The sequence below is a fragment of the Arachis stenosperma genome, chromosome 1 (assembly GCF_014773155.1).
Source record: "Arachis stenosperma cultivar V10309 chromosome 1, arast.V10309.gnm1.PFL2, whole genome shotgun sequence".
In the NCBI taxonomy this organism is placed as follows: domain Eukaryota; kingdom Viridiplantae; phylum Streptophyta; class Magnoliopsida; order Fabales; family Fabaceae; genus Arachis; species Arachis stenosperma.
This window is the reverse complement of record NC_080377.1, coordinates 19,492,560-19,508,366: the sequence shown is the minus strand read 5'-3', so window position 1 is coordinate 19,508,366 and position 15,807 is coordinate 19,492,560. Positions and strand designations below refer to the sequence as shown.

Below are 15,807 nucleotides of genomic sequence, written 5' to 3'. Positions count from 1 at the left end.
CCTCTCCTTCCTCTCCAAATTTGGCCATGTTGATGGCCTTGCACTCTCCTTTTGGATTTTCTTCTGTATTGCTTGGAAGAGTACTAGGAGGGAGTTCAGTAACTTTTTTGCTCAGGTGACCCACTTGTGCCTCCAAATTCCTAATGGAGGACCTTGTTTCAGTCATGAAACTTTGAGTGGTTTTGATTAGATCAGAGACCATGGTTGCCAAGTCAGAGTGGCTCTGCTTAGAATTCTCTGTCTGTTGCTGAGAAGATGATGGAAAAGGCTTGCCATTGCTAAACCTGTTTCTTCCACCATTATTGTTGTTGAAACCTTGTTGAGGTCTCTCTTGATTCTTCCATGAGAAATTTGGACGATTCCTCCATGAAGAATTATAGGTGTTTCCATAGGGTTCTCCCATGTAATTCACCTCTTCCATTGAAGGGTTCTCAGGATCATAAGCTTCTTCTTCAGATGAAGCATCCTTAGTACTGCTTGGTGCATTTTGCATTCCAGACAGACTTTGAGAAATCAAATTGACTTGCTGAATCAATATTTTGTTATGAGCCAGAATGGTATTCAGAGTATCAATCTCAAGAACTTCTTTCTTCTGACTTGTCCCATTGTTCACAGGATTCCTTTCAGAAGTGTACATGAATTGGTTGATTGCAACCATTTCAATTAGTTCTTGAGCTTCTGCAGGCGTCTTCTTCAGATGAAGAGATCCTCCAGCAAAGATATCCAAAGACATCTTGGATAGTTCAGAGAGACCATCATAGAAAATACTATGATGCCCCATTCAGAAAGCATGTCAGAAGGACATTTTCTGATCAATTGTTTGTATCTTTCCCAAGCTTCATAGAGGGATTCTCCATCCTTCTGTCTGAAGGTTTGGACTTCCACTCTAAGCTTACTCAATTTTTGAGGTGGAAAGAACTTTGCCAAGAAGGCATTGACTAGCTTTTCCCATGAGTCCAGGCTTTCTTTAGGTTGTGAGTCCAACCATGTCCTAGCTCTGTCTCTTACAGCAAAAGGGAATAGCATAAGTCTGTAGACCTCAGGGTCAACCCCATTAGTCTTGACAGTGTTACAGATTTGCAAGAATTCAGCTAAGAACTGATGAGGATCTTCCAATGGAAGTCCATGGAACTTGCAATTCTGTTGCATTAGAAAAACTAATTGAGGCTTAAGCTCAAAGTTGTTTGCTCCAATGGCAGGGATAGAGATGCTTCTCCCATAGAAGTCGGGAGTAGGTGCAGTAAAGTCACCCAGCACCTTCCTTGCATTGTTAGCATTGTTGTTGTTTTCGGCTGCCATGTCTTCTTCTTTGAAGATTTCTGTTAGGTCCTCTGTAGAGAGTGTGCCTTAGCTTCTCTTAGCTTTCGCTTCAAGGTCCTTTCAGGTTCAGGGTCAGCTTCAACAAGAATGCCTTTGTCTTTGTTCCTGCTCATATGAAAGAGAAGAGAACAAGAAAATGTGGAATCCTCTATGTCACAGTATAGAGATTCCTTGAGGTGTCAGAGGAACAGAATAATAGAAGAAAGAGGTAGAAGAATTCGAACTTAGTGAGATAGAGTTCGAATTGTGCATTGAGGAGGAGTGGTACTCCATAAATAGAAGGATGTGAGAAGAGGGGAAGAGATTTTTCGAAAATTACTTAAAAAGATTTTAAAAACATTTTGGAAAACTTTAATTGATTTTCGAAAACCAAGAGTGGAAAAGAAATCAAGTAATTTTTGAAAAAGATTTTGAAATTAGAATTTAAAAAGATATGATTGAAAACTATTTTGAAAAAGATGTGATTAAAAAGATTTGATTGAAAAGTTATGGTTTAAAGAAAAGATATGATTGAAAAGATATGATTTGAAAAACAATTTAAAAAGATTTGATTTAAAAAAAAATAATGACTTGACTAACAAGAAAAGATATGATTCAGACATTAAACCTTTCTCAACAGAAAAGGCAACATACTTGAAATGTTGAATCAAATCATTAATTGATAGCAAGTATCTTTGAAAAAGGAAAGAAATTGATTTTGAAAACATTTGATTGAAAAGATTTGATTTGAAAAAGATTTGATTTTGAAAAACTTTGAAAACTTGAAAAAAAATTGATTTTGAAAACAAAATCTTCCCTCTTGTGCCATCCTGGCGTTAAACGCCCAGAATGGTGCACATTCTGGCGTTTAACACCCAATGCACTACCTTTTTGGGCGTTAAACGCCCAACCAGGCACCCTGGCTGGCGTTTAAACGCCAGTCTGTCCTTCTTCACTGGGCGTTTTGAACGCCCAGCTTTTTCTGTGTAATTCCTCTGTTGCATGTTCTGAATCTTCAGTTTCCTGTACTATTGACTTGAAAATAGAACCAAGATCAAATAAACAATGCATGCAAGACACCAAACTTAAAATTAGACACTAGACTCAAACAAGAAACATAAAATATTTTTGGTTTTTTTTTTATGATTTTGAAATTTTTTTGTGCTTTTTCGAAAATTATATGGAAATAGAAAATGAAGGTTTCAGAATTCTCAATTTGGATTCCAGGAATCATTGCAATGCTAGTCTAAGACTTCGGTCCAGGAATTTGACATGGCTTCACAGCCAGCCAAGCTTTCAAAGAAAGCTTCGGTCCAAAACACTAGACATGGCCAATGTCCAGCCAAGCCTTAGCAGATCATTGCTCCAATAGCAAGATTGATAGAAATCAACAAGCTCTTGTGATGATCAGTTGAGACCTCGGTCCAATAAGATTAGACATGGCTTCTCAGCCAGCCAGATTTCAACAGATCATCATGAAACTCTAGAACTTATTCTTAAGAATTCTGAAAAACACCTAATCTAAGCAACAAGATGAACCGTCAGTTGTCCATACACGAAACAATCCCCGGCAACGGCGCCAAAAACTTGGTGTTGTTGCCGGATCAAAACTTGGCACTGTTATTGCAGGGAACAAATGCGAAACTGTGGTTAGGACATTTAATTCCCCGGCAACGGCGCCAAAAATTTGGTGTGCGAAATTGTGATCACTACTTTTCACAACTCAAATAATCCCTAGTAATGGCCCCAAAAACTTGGTGCTCAATACCGTGGCATAAACACAACTTTGCACAACTAACCAGCAAGTGCACTGGGTCGTCCAAGTAATAAACCTTACGCGAGTAAGGGTCGATCCCACGGAGATTGTTGGTATGAAGCAAGCTATGGTCACCTTGTAAATCTTAGTCAGGCAGACTCAAATGGGTATAGATGATATATGAATAAAACATAAAGATAAAGATAGAGATACTTATGTATATCATTGGTGAGAGCTTCAGATAAGCGTATGAAGATGCTTGTCCCTTCCGTCTCTCTGCTTTCCTACTGTCTTCATCCAATCCTTCTTACTCCTTTCCATGGCAAGCTTATGCAAGGGTTTCACCGTTGTCAGTGGCTACCTCCCATCCTCTCAGTGGAAATGTTCAACGTACCCTGTCACGGCACGGCTATCCATCTGTCGGTTCTCGATCAGGCCGGAATAGAATCCAGTGATTCTTTTGCGTCTGTCACTAACGCCCCGCCCTCAGGAGTTTGAAGCACGTCACAGTCATTCAATCATTGAATCCTACTCAGAATACCACAGACAAGGTTAGACCTTCCGGATTCTCTTGAATGCCGCCATCAGTTCTTGCCTATACCACGAAGATTCCAGTTAAAGAATCCAAGAGATAAACATTAGAGCCTTGTTGCTTGTAGAACGGCAGTGGTTGTCAATCACGCGTTCATAAGTGAGAATGATGATGAGCGTCACATAATCATCACATTCATCAAGTTCTTGAGTGCAAATGAATATCTTGGAATAAGAACAAGCTGAATTGAATAGAAGAACAATAGTAATTGCATTAATACTCGAGGTACAGCAGAGCTCCACACCTTAATCTATGGTGTGTAGAAACTCCACCGTTGAAAATACATAAGAACAAGGTCTAGGCATGGCCGAATGGCCAGCCTCCCAAAGTGATCAAAAGACCTAAAGATCAGAAGATTCAAAGATCTCAAGATGTCAAATACAATAGTAAAAAGTCCTACTTATAGGGAACTAGTAGCCTAAGGATTACAAAGATGAGTAAATGACATAAAAATCCACTTCCGGGCCCACTTGGTGTGTGCTTGGGCTGAGCAATGAAGCATTTTTCGTGTAGAGACTCTTCTTGGAGTTAAACGCCAGCTTTTGTGCCAGTTCCGGCGTTTAACGCTGGGAAATCTGAAGGTGACTTTGAACGCCGGTTTGGGCCATCAAATCTTGGACAAAGTATAGACTATCATATATTGCTGGAAAGCCCAGGATGTCTACTTTCCAACGCCGTTGAGAGCGCGCCAATTGGGCTTCTGTGGCTCCAGAAAATCCACTTCGAGTGCAGGGAGGTCAGAATCCAACAGCATCTGCAGTCCTTTTTAGTCTCTGAATCAGATTTTTGCTCAGGTCCCTCAATTTCAGCCAGAAAATACCTGAAATCACAGAAAAACACACAAACTCATAGTAAAGTTCAGAAAAGTGAATTTTAACTAAAAACTAATAAAAATATACTAAAAACTAACTAGATCATACTAAAAACATACTAAAAACAATGCCAAAAAGCGTTCAAATTATCCGCTCATCAACGAGCAAACCTTTTAAGTTTGGTGTGGTAAAAGCATTGCTTTTTGTTTTTCCATAACCATTTATGGCATCCAAGGCCGGAGAAACCTCTAGAAAGAGGAAAGGGAAGGCAAAATCTTTCACCTCCGAGTCATAGGAGATGGAGAGATTCATCTCAAGGGTGCATCAAGACCACTTCTATGAAGTTGTGGCCTTGAAGAAGGTGATCCCTGAGGTCCCTTTCAAACTCAAAAAGAGTGAATATCCGGAGATTCGACATGAGATTCGAAGAAGAGGTTGGGAAGGTCTTACCAACCCTATTCAACAAGTCAGAATCTTGATGGTTCAAGAGTTCTATGCCAATGCATGGATCACCAAGAACCATGATCAAAGTGTGAACCCGGACCCAAAGAATTGCCTTACAATGGTTCGGGGGAAATACTTAGATTTTAGTCTGGAAAATGTAAGATTGGCATTCAACTTGCCCATGATGCAAGGAGATGAACACCCTTACACTAGAAGGGTCAACTTTGATCAAAGGATGGACCAAGTCCTCACAGTCATTGTGAAGAGGGCACCCAATGGAAGAGAGATTCAAGAGGGAAGCCGGTTCAACTAAGAAGGCATGACCTCAAGCCCGTGGCTAGGGGATGGTTGGAGTTTATCCAACGCTCAATCATTCCCACTAGCAACCGGTCCGAAGTTACTATAGACCGGGCCATCATGATTAATAGCATCATGATTGGAGAAGAAGTAGAAGTTCATGAGGTTATAGCCCAAGAACTTTATAAGGTGGCGGACAAGTCCTCTACCTTGGCAAGGTTAGCCTTTCCTCATCTCATTTGTCACCTCTGTTATTCAGTTGGAGTTGACATAGAGGGAGACATCCCCATTGATGAGGACAAGCCCATCACTAAGAAAAGGATGGAGCAAACAAGAGATCCCACTCATCATGAAATCCTTGAGATATCTCAAGGGATGCACTTTCCTCCACAAAATTATTGGGAGCAAATCAACACCTCCCTAGGAGAATTGAGTTCCAACATGGGACAACTAAGGGTGGAGCACCAAGAACATTCCATCCTCCTCCATGAAATTAGAGAAGATCAAAGAATCATGAGAGAGGAACAACAAAGGCAAGGAAGAGACATTGAGGAGCTCAAGCACTCCATAAGATCTTCAAGAGGAAGAACAAGCCGCCATCACTAAGGTGGACCCGTTCTTTAATTTCCTTGTTCTTTATTTTTCTGTTTTTCGAAAAATCATGCTTATGTTTATCTATGTTTGTGTCTTGTGATCATTAGTGTCTTAGTGTCTATGCCTTAAAGTTATGAATGTCCTATGAATCCATCACCTCTCTTAAATAAAAAATGTTCTTAATTAAAAAAGAGAAGAATTGCATGAATTTTAAATTTTATAACAGATTAATTATTTTGATGTGGTGGCAATACTTTTGTTTTCTGAATGTATGCTTAAACAGTGCATATGTCTTTTGAATTTGTCGTTCATGAATAGTTGGCTCTTGAAAGAATGATGAAAAAGGAGACATGTTACTGAGGATCTGAAAAATCATAAAAATGATTCTTGAAGCAAGAAAAAGCAGTGAATATTCAAAAAAAAAAAACAAGAAAAAGAAAGAAAAAAGGAGAAAAATGAAAAAAAAAAGAGAAAAAAAAATAAAGTTGTGATCCAAGGCAAAAAGAGTGTGCTTAAGAACCCTGGACACCTCTAATTGGGGACTCTAGCAAAGCTGAGTCACAATCTGAAAAGGTTCACCCAATTATGTGTCTGTGGCATGTATGTATCCGGTGGTAATACTGGAAGACAGAGTGCTTTGGGCCACGGCCAAGACTCATAAAGTAGCTGTGTTCAAGAATCATCATACTCAACTAGGAGAATCAATAACACTATCTGGATTCTGAGTTCCTATAGAAGCCTATCATTCTGAATTTCAAAGGATAGAGTGAGATGCCAAAACTGTTCAGAGGCAAAAAGCTAAAAGCCCCGCTCATCTAATTAATACTGATCTTCATAGATGTTTTTAGAATTCATTGCATATTCTCTTCTTTTTATCTTATTTGATTTTCAGTTGCTTGGGGACAAGCAACAATTTAAGTTTGGTGTTGTGATGAGTGGATAATTTGTACGCTTTTTGGCATTGTTTTTAGTATATTTTTAGTATGTTTTAGTTAGTTTTTATTATATTTTTATTAGTTTTTAGTTAAAATTCACTTTTCTGGACTTTACTATGAGTTTGTGTTTTTCTGTGATTTCAGGTATTTTCTGGCTGAAATTGAGGGACTTGAGCAAAAATCTGATTCAGAGACTGAAAAGGACTGCAGATGCTGTTGGATTCTGACCTCCCTGCACTCGAAGTGGATTTTCTGGAGCTACAGATACCCAATTGGCGCGCTCTCAACGGCGTTGGAAGGTAGACACCGGCGTTCCAAATCAGCTCAAAACTGCCCGGCGTTAAACGCCGGAACTGGCACAAGAATGGGAGTTAAACGCCCAAACTGGCACAAAAACTGGCGTTTAACTCCAAGAGAAGTCTCTACACGAAAATGCTTCAATGCTCAGCCCAAGCACACACCAAGTGGGCCCGGAAGTGGATTTTTATGTCATTTACTCATTTCTGTAAACCCTAGGCTACTAGTTCTCTACAAATAGGACCTTTTGCTATTGTATTTTCATCTTTGGATCATTTTTTGATCATAGGATCATCTTTGGACATCTAGTTCTTAGATCAGATCTTTAGATCTTTGAATCTTTTGATCCTTGATCATTTGGAGTCTTTTGATCATGTATTGGGAGGCTAGCCATTCGGCCATGCCTAGACCTTGTTCTTATGTATTTTCAACGGTGGAGTTTCTACACACCATAGATTAAGGTGTGGAGCTCTGCTGTACCTCGAGTATTAATGCTATTACTATTGTTCTTCTATTCAATTCAGCTTGTTCTTATTCCAAGATATTCATTCGTACCCAAGAACATGATGAATGTGATGATTATGTGACGCTCATCATCATTCTCACTTATGAACGCGTGCCTGACAACCACTCCCGTTCTACAAGCAAACAAGGCTTGAATGTTTATCTCTTGGATTCCTTAATCGGAATCTTCGTGGTATAAGCTAGAATTGATGGCGGCATTCAAGAGAATCCGGAAGGTCTAAACCTTATCTGTGGTATTCTGAGTAGGATTCAATGATTGAATGACTGTGACGAGCTTCAAACTCCTGAAGGCTGGGCGTTAGTGACAGACGTAAAAGAATCAATGGATTCTATTCCAACCTGATTGAGAACCGACAGATGATTAGCCGTGCCGTGACAGGGTGCGTTGAACATTTTCACTGAGAGAACGGGACTGTAGCCACTGACAACGGTGATGCCCAACATACAGCTTGCCATGGAAAGGAGTAAGAAGGATTGGATGAAGACAGTAGGAAAGCAGAGAGACGGAAGGGACTGAGCATCTCCATTCGCTTATCTGAAATTCTCACCAATGAATTACATAAGTATCTCTATCTTTATGCTTTATTCATATATCATTCATAACCATTTGAATTTACCTGATTAAGATTTACAAGGTGACCATAGCTTGCTTCATACCAACAATCTCCGTGGGATCGACCCTTACTCGCGTAAGGTTTATTACTTGGACGACCAAGTGCACTTGCTGGTTAGTTGTGCAAAGTTGTGATAAAGAGTTGAGATTGCAATTGAGCGTACCATGTTGATGGCGCCATTGATGATCACAATTTTGTGCACCACCCTTGCCTTTTGGTTTAAAGAGCTATTGGCTTTTTCTGCTTGCTTTTTCTTTTTCTTTCTTTTTTTTCTTTTTTTTTTTGCCTTTTTTCACTGCTTTTTCTTGCTTCAAGAATCAATTTCATGATTTTTCAGATTATCAATAACATTTCTCTTTGTTCATCATTCTTTCAAGAGCCAACAATGTTAGCATTCAAAAACTTCACTATAAAAAATATGCACTGTTCAAGCATTCATTCAGAAAACAAAAAGTATTGCTACCACATCAAACTAATTAAACTAATTTCAACATAAAGTTCGAAATCAAAGTACTTCTTGTTCTTTTGTAATTAAGCACATTTTTCATTTAAGAGAGGTGAAGGATTCATGGAATTATTCATAGCTTTAAGACATAGACACTAGACACTAATGATCATGTAATGAAGACACAAACATAGACAAACATGAAGCTCAAAAACCGAAAACAAAAAATAAATAGACAAGGAGATTAAAGAATGAGTCCACCTTAGTGAGGGTGGCGTCTTCCTCTTGAAGAACCAATGCAACGCCTAAGCTCCTCTATGTCTCTTCCTTGCCTTTGTTGCTCCTCCCTCATAGCTCTTTGATCTTCTCTATTCTCATGGAGAATGATGGAGTGCTCTTGGTGCTTCACTCTTAGTTAGTCCATATTGTAACTCAAGCCTTCCAAGGAGGTGTTGAGTTGTTCCCAATAGTTGTGTGGAGAAAATTGTTTCCCTTGAGGCATCTCGGGGATTTCTTCATGAGGATCCTCCTCATGCTCTTGTTGAGGTCTATGAATGAGCTCTCTTGTTTGCTCCATCCTTTTCTTAGTAATGGGCTTGTCCTCTTCAATGAGGACGTCTTCTTCTATGTCAATCCCAGCTAGATTGCATAGATGACAAATGAGATGAGGAAAAGCTAACCTTGCCAAGGTGGATGACTTGTCAGCCACCTTGTAGAGTTCTAGAGGTATGATCTCATGAACTTCCACTTCCTCCCCAATCATGATGCTGTGGATCATGATGGCCCGATCCATAGTCACTTCAGATCTGTTGCTAGTGGGAATGATGGAGCATTGGATGAACTCCAACCATCCTCTAGCCACAGGCTTAAGGTCCGGTCTTCTCAATTAAACCAGATTACCTCTTGAGTCTCTTTTCTATTGAACTCCTTCCACACATATGTCTATGAGGACTTGGTCCAACCTTTGATCAAAGTTGACCCTTCTAGTGTAGGGGCGTGCATTTTCTTGCATTATTGGCAAGTGGAACGCTAACCTTATATTTTCCAGACTGAAATCTAAGTATTTCCCCTGAACCATTGTAAGCCAATTCTTTGGATTCGGGTTCATACTTTGATCATGGTTCTTAGTGATCCATGTATTGGCATAAAACTCTTGAACCATTAAGATTCAGACTTGTTGAATGGGGTTGGTAAGAACTTTCCAACCTCTTCTTCGGATCTCATGTCGGATCTTTGGATACTTATTTTTCTTGAGCATAAAAGGGACCTCAGGGATCACCTTCTTCTTGGCCATAACTTCATAGAAGTGGTCTTGATGGACCTTTGAGATGAATCTCTCCATCTCCCATGGCTCGGAGGTGGAAGCTTTTGCCTTCGCTTTCCTCTTTCTAGAGATTTCTCTGGCCTTAGGTGCCATAAATGGTTATAGAAAAATAAAAAAGCAACGCTTTTACCACACCAAACTTAAAAGGTTTGCTCGTCCTCGAGCAAAAGAAGAAAGAAAGAAAGGAAAGAAGAAGAAAATGGAGGAGATGGAGGGAGATATGTGATTCGGTCAAGAGGGGGGAAAGGTGGTTGTGTTGTGTGAATATGAAGGAGTGGTGAGGGATTTATATAGGGGTGAGGGTAGGGTTGGGTTTCGGTCATTAGGGTTGGGTTTTGGGAGGGAAAAGTGTTTGAATTTTTAAAGTGAGGTAGGTGGGGTTTTTGGGAAAGAGATATAGAGGTGATTGGTGAAGAGAATATAGGAAAGATGATATGATTTGATTGGTGAGTAAGAGAGAGAGAGGGGTAGGATAGGTGGGGATCCTGTAGGGTCCACAGATCCTAAGGGGTCAAGGATGTATCATCCCTGCTCCTATTAGGTGTACAAAATGCCATTCCTGTGCAATCCTGGCGTTTAACACCAGATTACTACTTGTTTCTGGCGTTAAATTCCAGCTTTTATTCCTTTCCTGGCGTTAAATGCCAGGCTGCAACCTGTTTCTAGCATTTAACGCCAGATTGTAGCCTGTTTCTGGCATTTAACGCCAGTCTGGTGCTTGTTTCTGGCGTTTAACGCCCAGAATAGTGCCAGACTGGGTGTTAAACGCCCATTCTGCTATCCTTAGTGGCGTGGTTTTTTCAAGCTTTTCACCCACTTATTCATATGATTTGCATGTATTTACAATTCCTTCCTAAAAATATCCTATGATTAATAACTTGCTTCCTAAGGACCTTTTTGTTGTATATTTTTATCTTCCTTTGTACCATTCAATGCCGTGATCTGTATGTTAAGTGTTTCAGGCTTCGTAAGGCAGGAATGGCATAAGGAATAAAGAGGAAGCATGCAAAAATGAAAGAAACACAAGGAATTGAGGAGATGACCAGCGAGAAGTCACGCGGTCGCATAGCTCACGCGACCGCGCGAAATAGAAGGAATTACCGTGACGCGCTCGCGTGCCTAATGCAACTGCGCGGATTGGAAGCTGCACGAACGACGCGAAAGCATAGACGACGCGCACGCGTGGTACGAGAAATGTTGAATGATGCGAACGCGTGGACGATGCAGACGCGTGACGAGCGTGATCTGCAGAATTACAGAAGTCGCTGGTACAGATTCCGGGCCACATTTTAACCCAGTTTTCGGCCCAGAAAAAGTCTGGGAACATGCAAAGACTCAGGACATCAATTTATATCAGATCATAATTCAATTTTAGGTTTTAGATGTAGTTTTTAGAGAGAGATGTTCTCTCCTCTCTCTTAGGATTTAGGATTAGGATTCCTCTTAAAGGATTTAGGATTTCAACTCTTCATCAAGTTCAATATTCCTTTTACTTTATATTTCTCTTTTATTTTCAGATACTTTAATGCTTGTATTACATATGTTGCCTATTTGGCTTATGAGCCATTCATGTTAGGATTTTTTTATTTAATATAAATTGAGGTATTTCAGACTTATATGTTATGGATGCTATAGCTTTATCCAATTTATTTTCATTCGAGTAGATTTTCTTCCCTTTTGGCTTTGGTTGATTAATTGGTAACTCTTGAGTTATCAAACTCATTGTTGACTGAAAATTGGAATTCTTCAAGAATTAATTCGAGTTCCAATAACTCTAGCCTTTCCCAAGGAAAGACTAGGACCTGAGGAATCTAAATTAATTCATCCACTTGACTTACCTTCATAGTTAGAAGTTGACTTAGTGGGAGAAAAATCCAATTCTCATCACAATTGATAAGGATAACCGGGATAGGACCTCCAGTTCTCATACCTTGCCAAAAGCTTTATTAGTTATTATTTTAACGACTTGTTATTTTACATTACTTGTTCAACCCTTTTCAAAACCCCAAAATATACTTTTCCATAACCAATAATAAATCATACTTCCCTGCAATTCCTTGAGAAGACGACCTGAGGTTTGAATACTTCGGTTAATTATTTTTATTGGGTTTGTTACTTGTGACAACCAAAACGTTTGTAAGAAATGACTCTTGTTGGTTTAGAAGCTATACTTGCAACGGGAATTTATTCTGAATTCTAGACCACGCAAAAAAAAACAAAAAAATAAAAAAATGTTATTAAGTAATTAAATAAGGGGATACAAAAAAATTATATTATCCCAAATGCAAAATAAAAAAAAATCAATGCACATGGGACAAAATTCAAAAATAAGTTTGATACATGAGCATGCAATACAAAAGTAGGAAAAATTTGGGTAGCTAGGTAAAGCATTTTAAATTGTATAAAGTATGTATATGTTAGGTGAGATCCTAGACTAATCAAGGGTTCAATTACTTAGCTCACTTAGCCTTATATATATACCCTTACCCTTACCTTAGCCCCATTACAACCTTGAAAAAGACCTCATGATGTTTGTATGTATACATTAAATATTTGTTGATCTGTTGGATGAAGAACAAGGTTTAAAAAGCATGACTAGGAAAGAGTAGAGTGATTACCCTATACACTAGAGAGACTAGAGTGATATACACTACCAGTGAGAGTTCAACGCTTGATTCTATATTCCCTGCTTTCATGAGCTATCTTCTTACAAGTTTACTTGTCTTTTATTGTGTGATTTGAATTAGTAAAATCTAGCTCAAATTTATTCTTGAAAGATTTATTTACTTTTTCACCAAGTAGGTAGAATCATTTTAGCATGTAGTTGCATTCACATTCATAGGTTGCATTGCATGAGTATTGCCTTTCCCTACTCATTTATTTAGTCTCCTTGAGTTTAGCACGAGGACATGCTAATGTTTAAGTGTGGGGAGATTGATAAACCACTATTTTATGGTTTATATTGTGTTTTATTGAGTGGTTTTATCAAGCTTTTCACCCACTTATTCATATGATTTGAATGTATTTACAATTCCTTCCTAAAAATATCCCATGATTAATAACTTGCTTCCTAAGGACCTTTTTGTTGTATATTTTTATCTTCCTTCTTACCATTCAATGCCGTGATCTGTATGTTAAGTGTTTCAGGCTTCATAGGACAGGAATGGCGTAAGGAATGAAGAGGAAGCATGCAAAAATGGAAGGAACACAAGGAATTGAGGAGATGACCAGCGAGAAGTCACGCGGTCACATGGCTCACGCGACCGCGCAAAATAGAAGGAATTACCATGACGCGCTCGCGTGCCTGACGCAATCGCGCGGATTGGAAACTGCACGAACGACACGAAAGCGTGGACGATGCGCACGCGTGGTATGAGAAATGCTGAGTGACACGAACACGTGACGATCGTGATCTGTAGAATTACAGAAGTCGCTGGCACATATTCCGGGCCGCATTTCAACCCAGTTTTCGGCCCAGAAACACATATTAAAGTCCGGGAATATGCAGAGACTCAGGACATCAATTTATATCAAATCATAATTCAATTTTAGGTTTTAGATGTAGTTTTTAGAGAGAGAGGTTCTCTCCTCTCTCTTAGGATTTAGGATTAGGATTCCTCTTAAAGGATTTAGGATTTCAACTCTTCATCAGGTTTAATATTCCTTTTATTTATATTTCTCTTTTATTTTCAGAAACTTTAATGCTTGTATTACATATGTTGCCTATTTGGCTTATGAGCCATTCATGTTAGGATTTTCTTTATTTAATATAAATTGAGGTATTTCAGACTTATCTGTTATGGATGCTTTAGCTTTATCCAATTTATTTTCATTCGAGTAGATTTTCTTCCCTTTTGGCTTTGGTTGATTAATTGGTAACTCTTGAGTTATCAAACTCATTGTTGACTGAAAATTGGAATTCTTCAAGAATTAATTCGAGTTCCAATAACTCTAGCCTTTCCCAAGAAAAGACTAGGACCTGAGGAATCTAAATTAATTCATCCACTTGACTTACCTTCATAGTTAGAAGTTGACTTAGTGGGAGAAAAATCTAATTCTCATCACAATTGATAAGAATAACCGGGATAGGACCTCCAGTTCTCATAACTTGCCAAAAGCTTTATTAGTTATTATTTTAACGACTTGTTATTTTACATTACTTGTTCAACCCTTTTCAAAACCCCAAAATATACTTTTCCATAACCAATAATAAATCATACTTCCCTGCAATTCCTTGAGAAGACGACCCGAGGTTTGAATACTTCGGTTAATTATTTTTATTGGGTTTGTTACTTGTGACAACCAAAACGTTTGTAAGAAATGACTCTTGTTGGTTTAGAAGCTATACTTGTAACGGGAATTTATTCTGAATTCTAGACCATGCAAAAGTTCTCTCTTTAGCTTCACCCATGTAATTCACCTCTGCCATTGTAGGGTTCTCAAGATCATAAGCTTCTTCTTCAGAAGATGCTTCTTTAGTACTGCTGGATGCATTTTGCAATCCATTCAGACTCTTAAGAAATCAAATTGACTTGTTGAGTTAATATTTTGTTCTGAGCCAATATAGCTTTCAGAACATCAATTTCAAGAACTCCATTCCTCTGAGGCGTCCCATTATTCACAGGATTCCTTTCAGAAGTGTACATGAACTGGTTATTTGCAACCATGTCAATAAATTCCTGAGCTTCTGCAGGCATTTTCCTCAGGTGAATAGATCCACCTACAGAATGGGCCAATGACATCTTAGACAATTCAGACAGACCATCATAGAATATATCCAGGATGGTCCATTCTGAAAGCATGTCAGAAGGACACTTTTTGGTCAGTTGCTTGTATCTCTCCCAAGCTTCATAGAGGGATTCACCTTATTTCTGTCTGAAGGTTTAAACATCCACTCTAAGCTTACTCAGCTTTTGAGGAGGAAAGAACCTGGCTAAAAAAGCCGTGACCAGCTTATCCCAAGAGTTCAGGCTATCTTTAGGTTGAGAGTCCAACCATACTCTAGCTCTGTCTTTTACAGCAAAAGGGAAAAGCATAAACATGTAGACCTCAGGATCAACCCCATTGGTCTTAATAGTATCACAGATTTCCAAGAATTCAGTTATGAACTAAAAAAGATCTTCTGATGGAAGTCCATAAAACTTGCAATTATGTTGCACCAGAGAAACTAATTGAGGCTTTAGCTCAAAATTGTTTGCTCCAATGGCAGTGATTGAGATGCTTCTTCCATGTAAGTTGGAATTTGGTGCAGTAAAGTCACCAAGCATCTTCCTTGCATTGTTGTTAGGTTCGGCCATGTCTCCTTCTTTTTCTAGATTCTCTATAAGGTTTTCTCTGGATTGTTGTGCTTTAGCTTCTCTTAACTTCTTCTTCAGAGTCCTTTCAGGTTCAGGATCTACTTCAACAAGAATGTCCTTGTCCTTGCTCCTGCTCATATGAAAAAGAAGAGAACAGAAAAGAAGAAGAATCCTCTATGTCACAGTATAGAGATTCCTTTATGTGAGTAAAAGAAGAAAAGAATAGAAGAAGGAGGAGAGAAAAATTTGAACACAAAAGAGAAGAGAGTGTTCGAAATTTTTTTTAGATGAAGAGAAGTGTTAGTAAATGAATAAATAAATAGAAGGAGATGAGAGAGAGGAGTTTTCGAAAATTATTTTTGAAAAATGGTTAGTGATTTTCGAAAATTAGAGATAGAAAAGTAGTTAGGTGGTTTTGAAAAAGATAAGAAACAAACAAACAAAAAGTCAATTAGTTAGTTAGAAAAGATTTTTGAAATTGATTTTGAAAAAGATATGATTTGAAAAAGATATGATTGAAAAGATATGAAAAAGATGTGAATAAAAATATATGATTGAAAAGTAATTTTTTGAAAA

At 38.6% G+C, this 15,807-nt stretch overlaps 2 non-coding genes across 2 annotated transcripts; both read left to right on the top strand.

The window, feature by feature from the left end:
• Window positions 1-786: 786 nt before the first annotated feature.
• Window positions 787-894, top strand: LOC130955863 (small nucleolar RNA R71). The gene has a single exon (XR_009076931.1). It is a non-coding gene; the product is annotated as a small nucleolar RNA R71 (small nucleolar RNA).
• A 13,836-nt stretch (window positions 895-14,730) lies between these two features.
• Window positions 14,731-14,838, top strand: LOC130951776 (small nucleolar RNA R71). The gene has a single exon (XR_009074090.1). It is a non-coding gene; the product is annotated as a small nucleolar RNA R71 (small nucleolar RNA).
• Window positions 14,839-15,807: the final 969 nt, after the last annotated feature.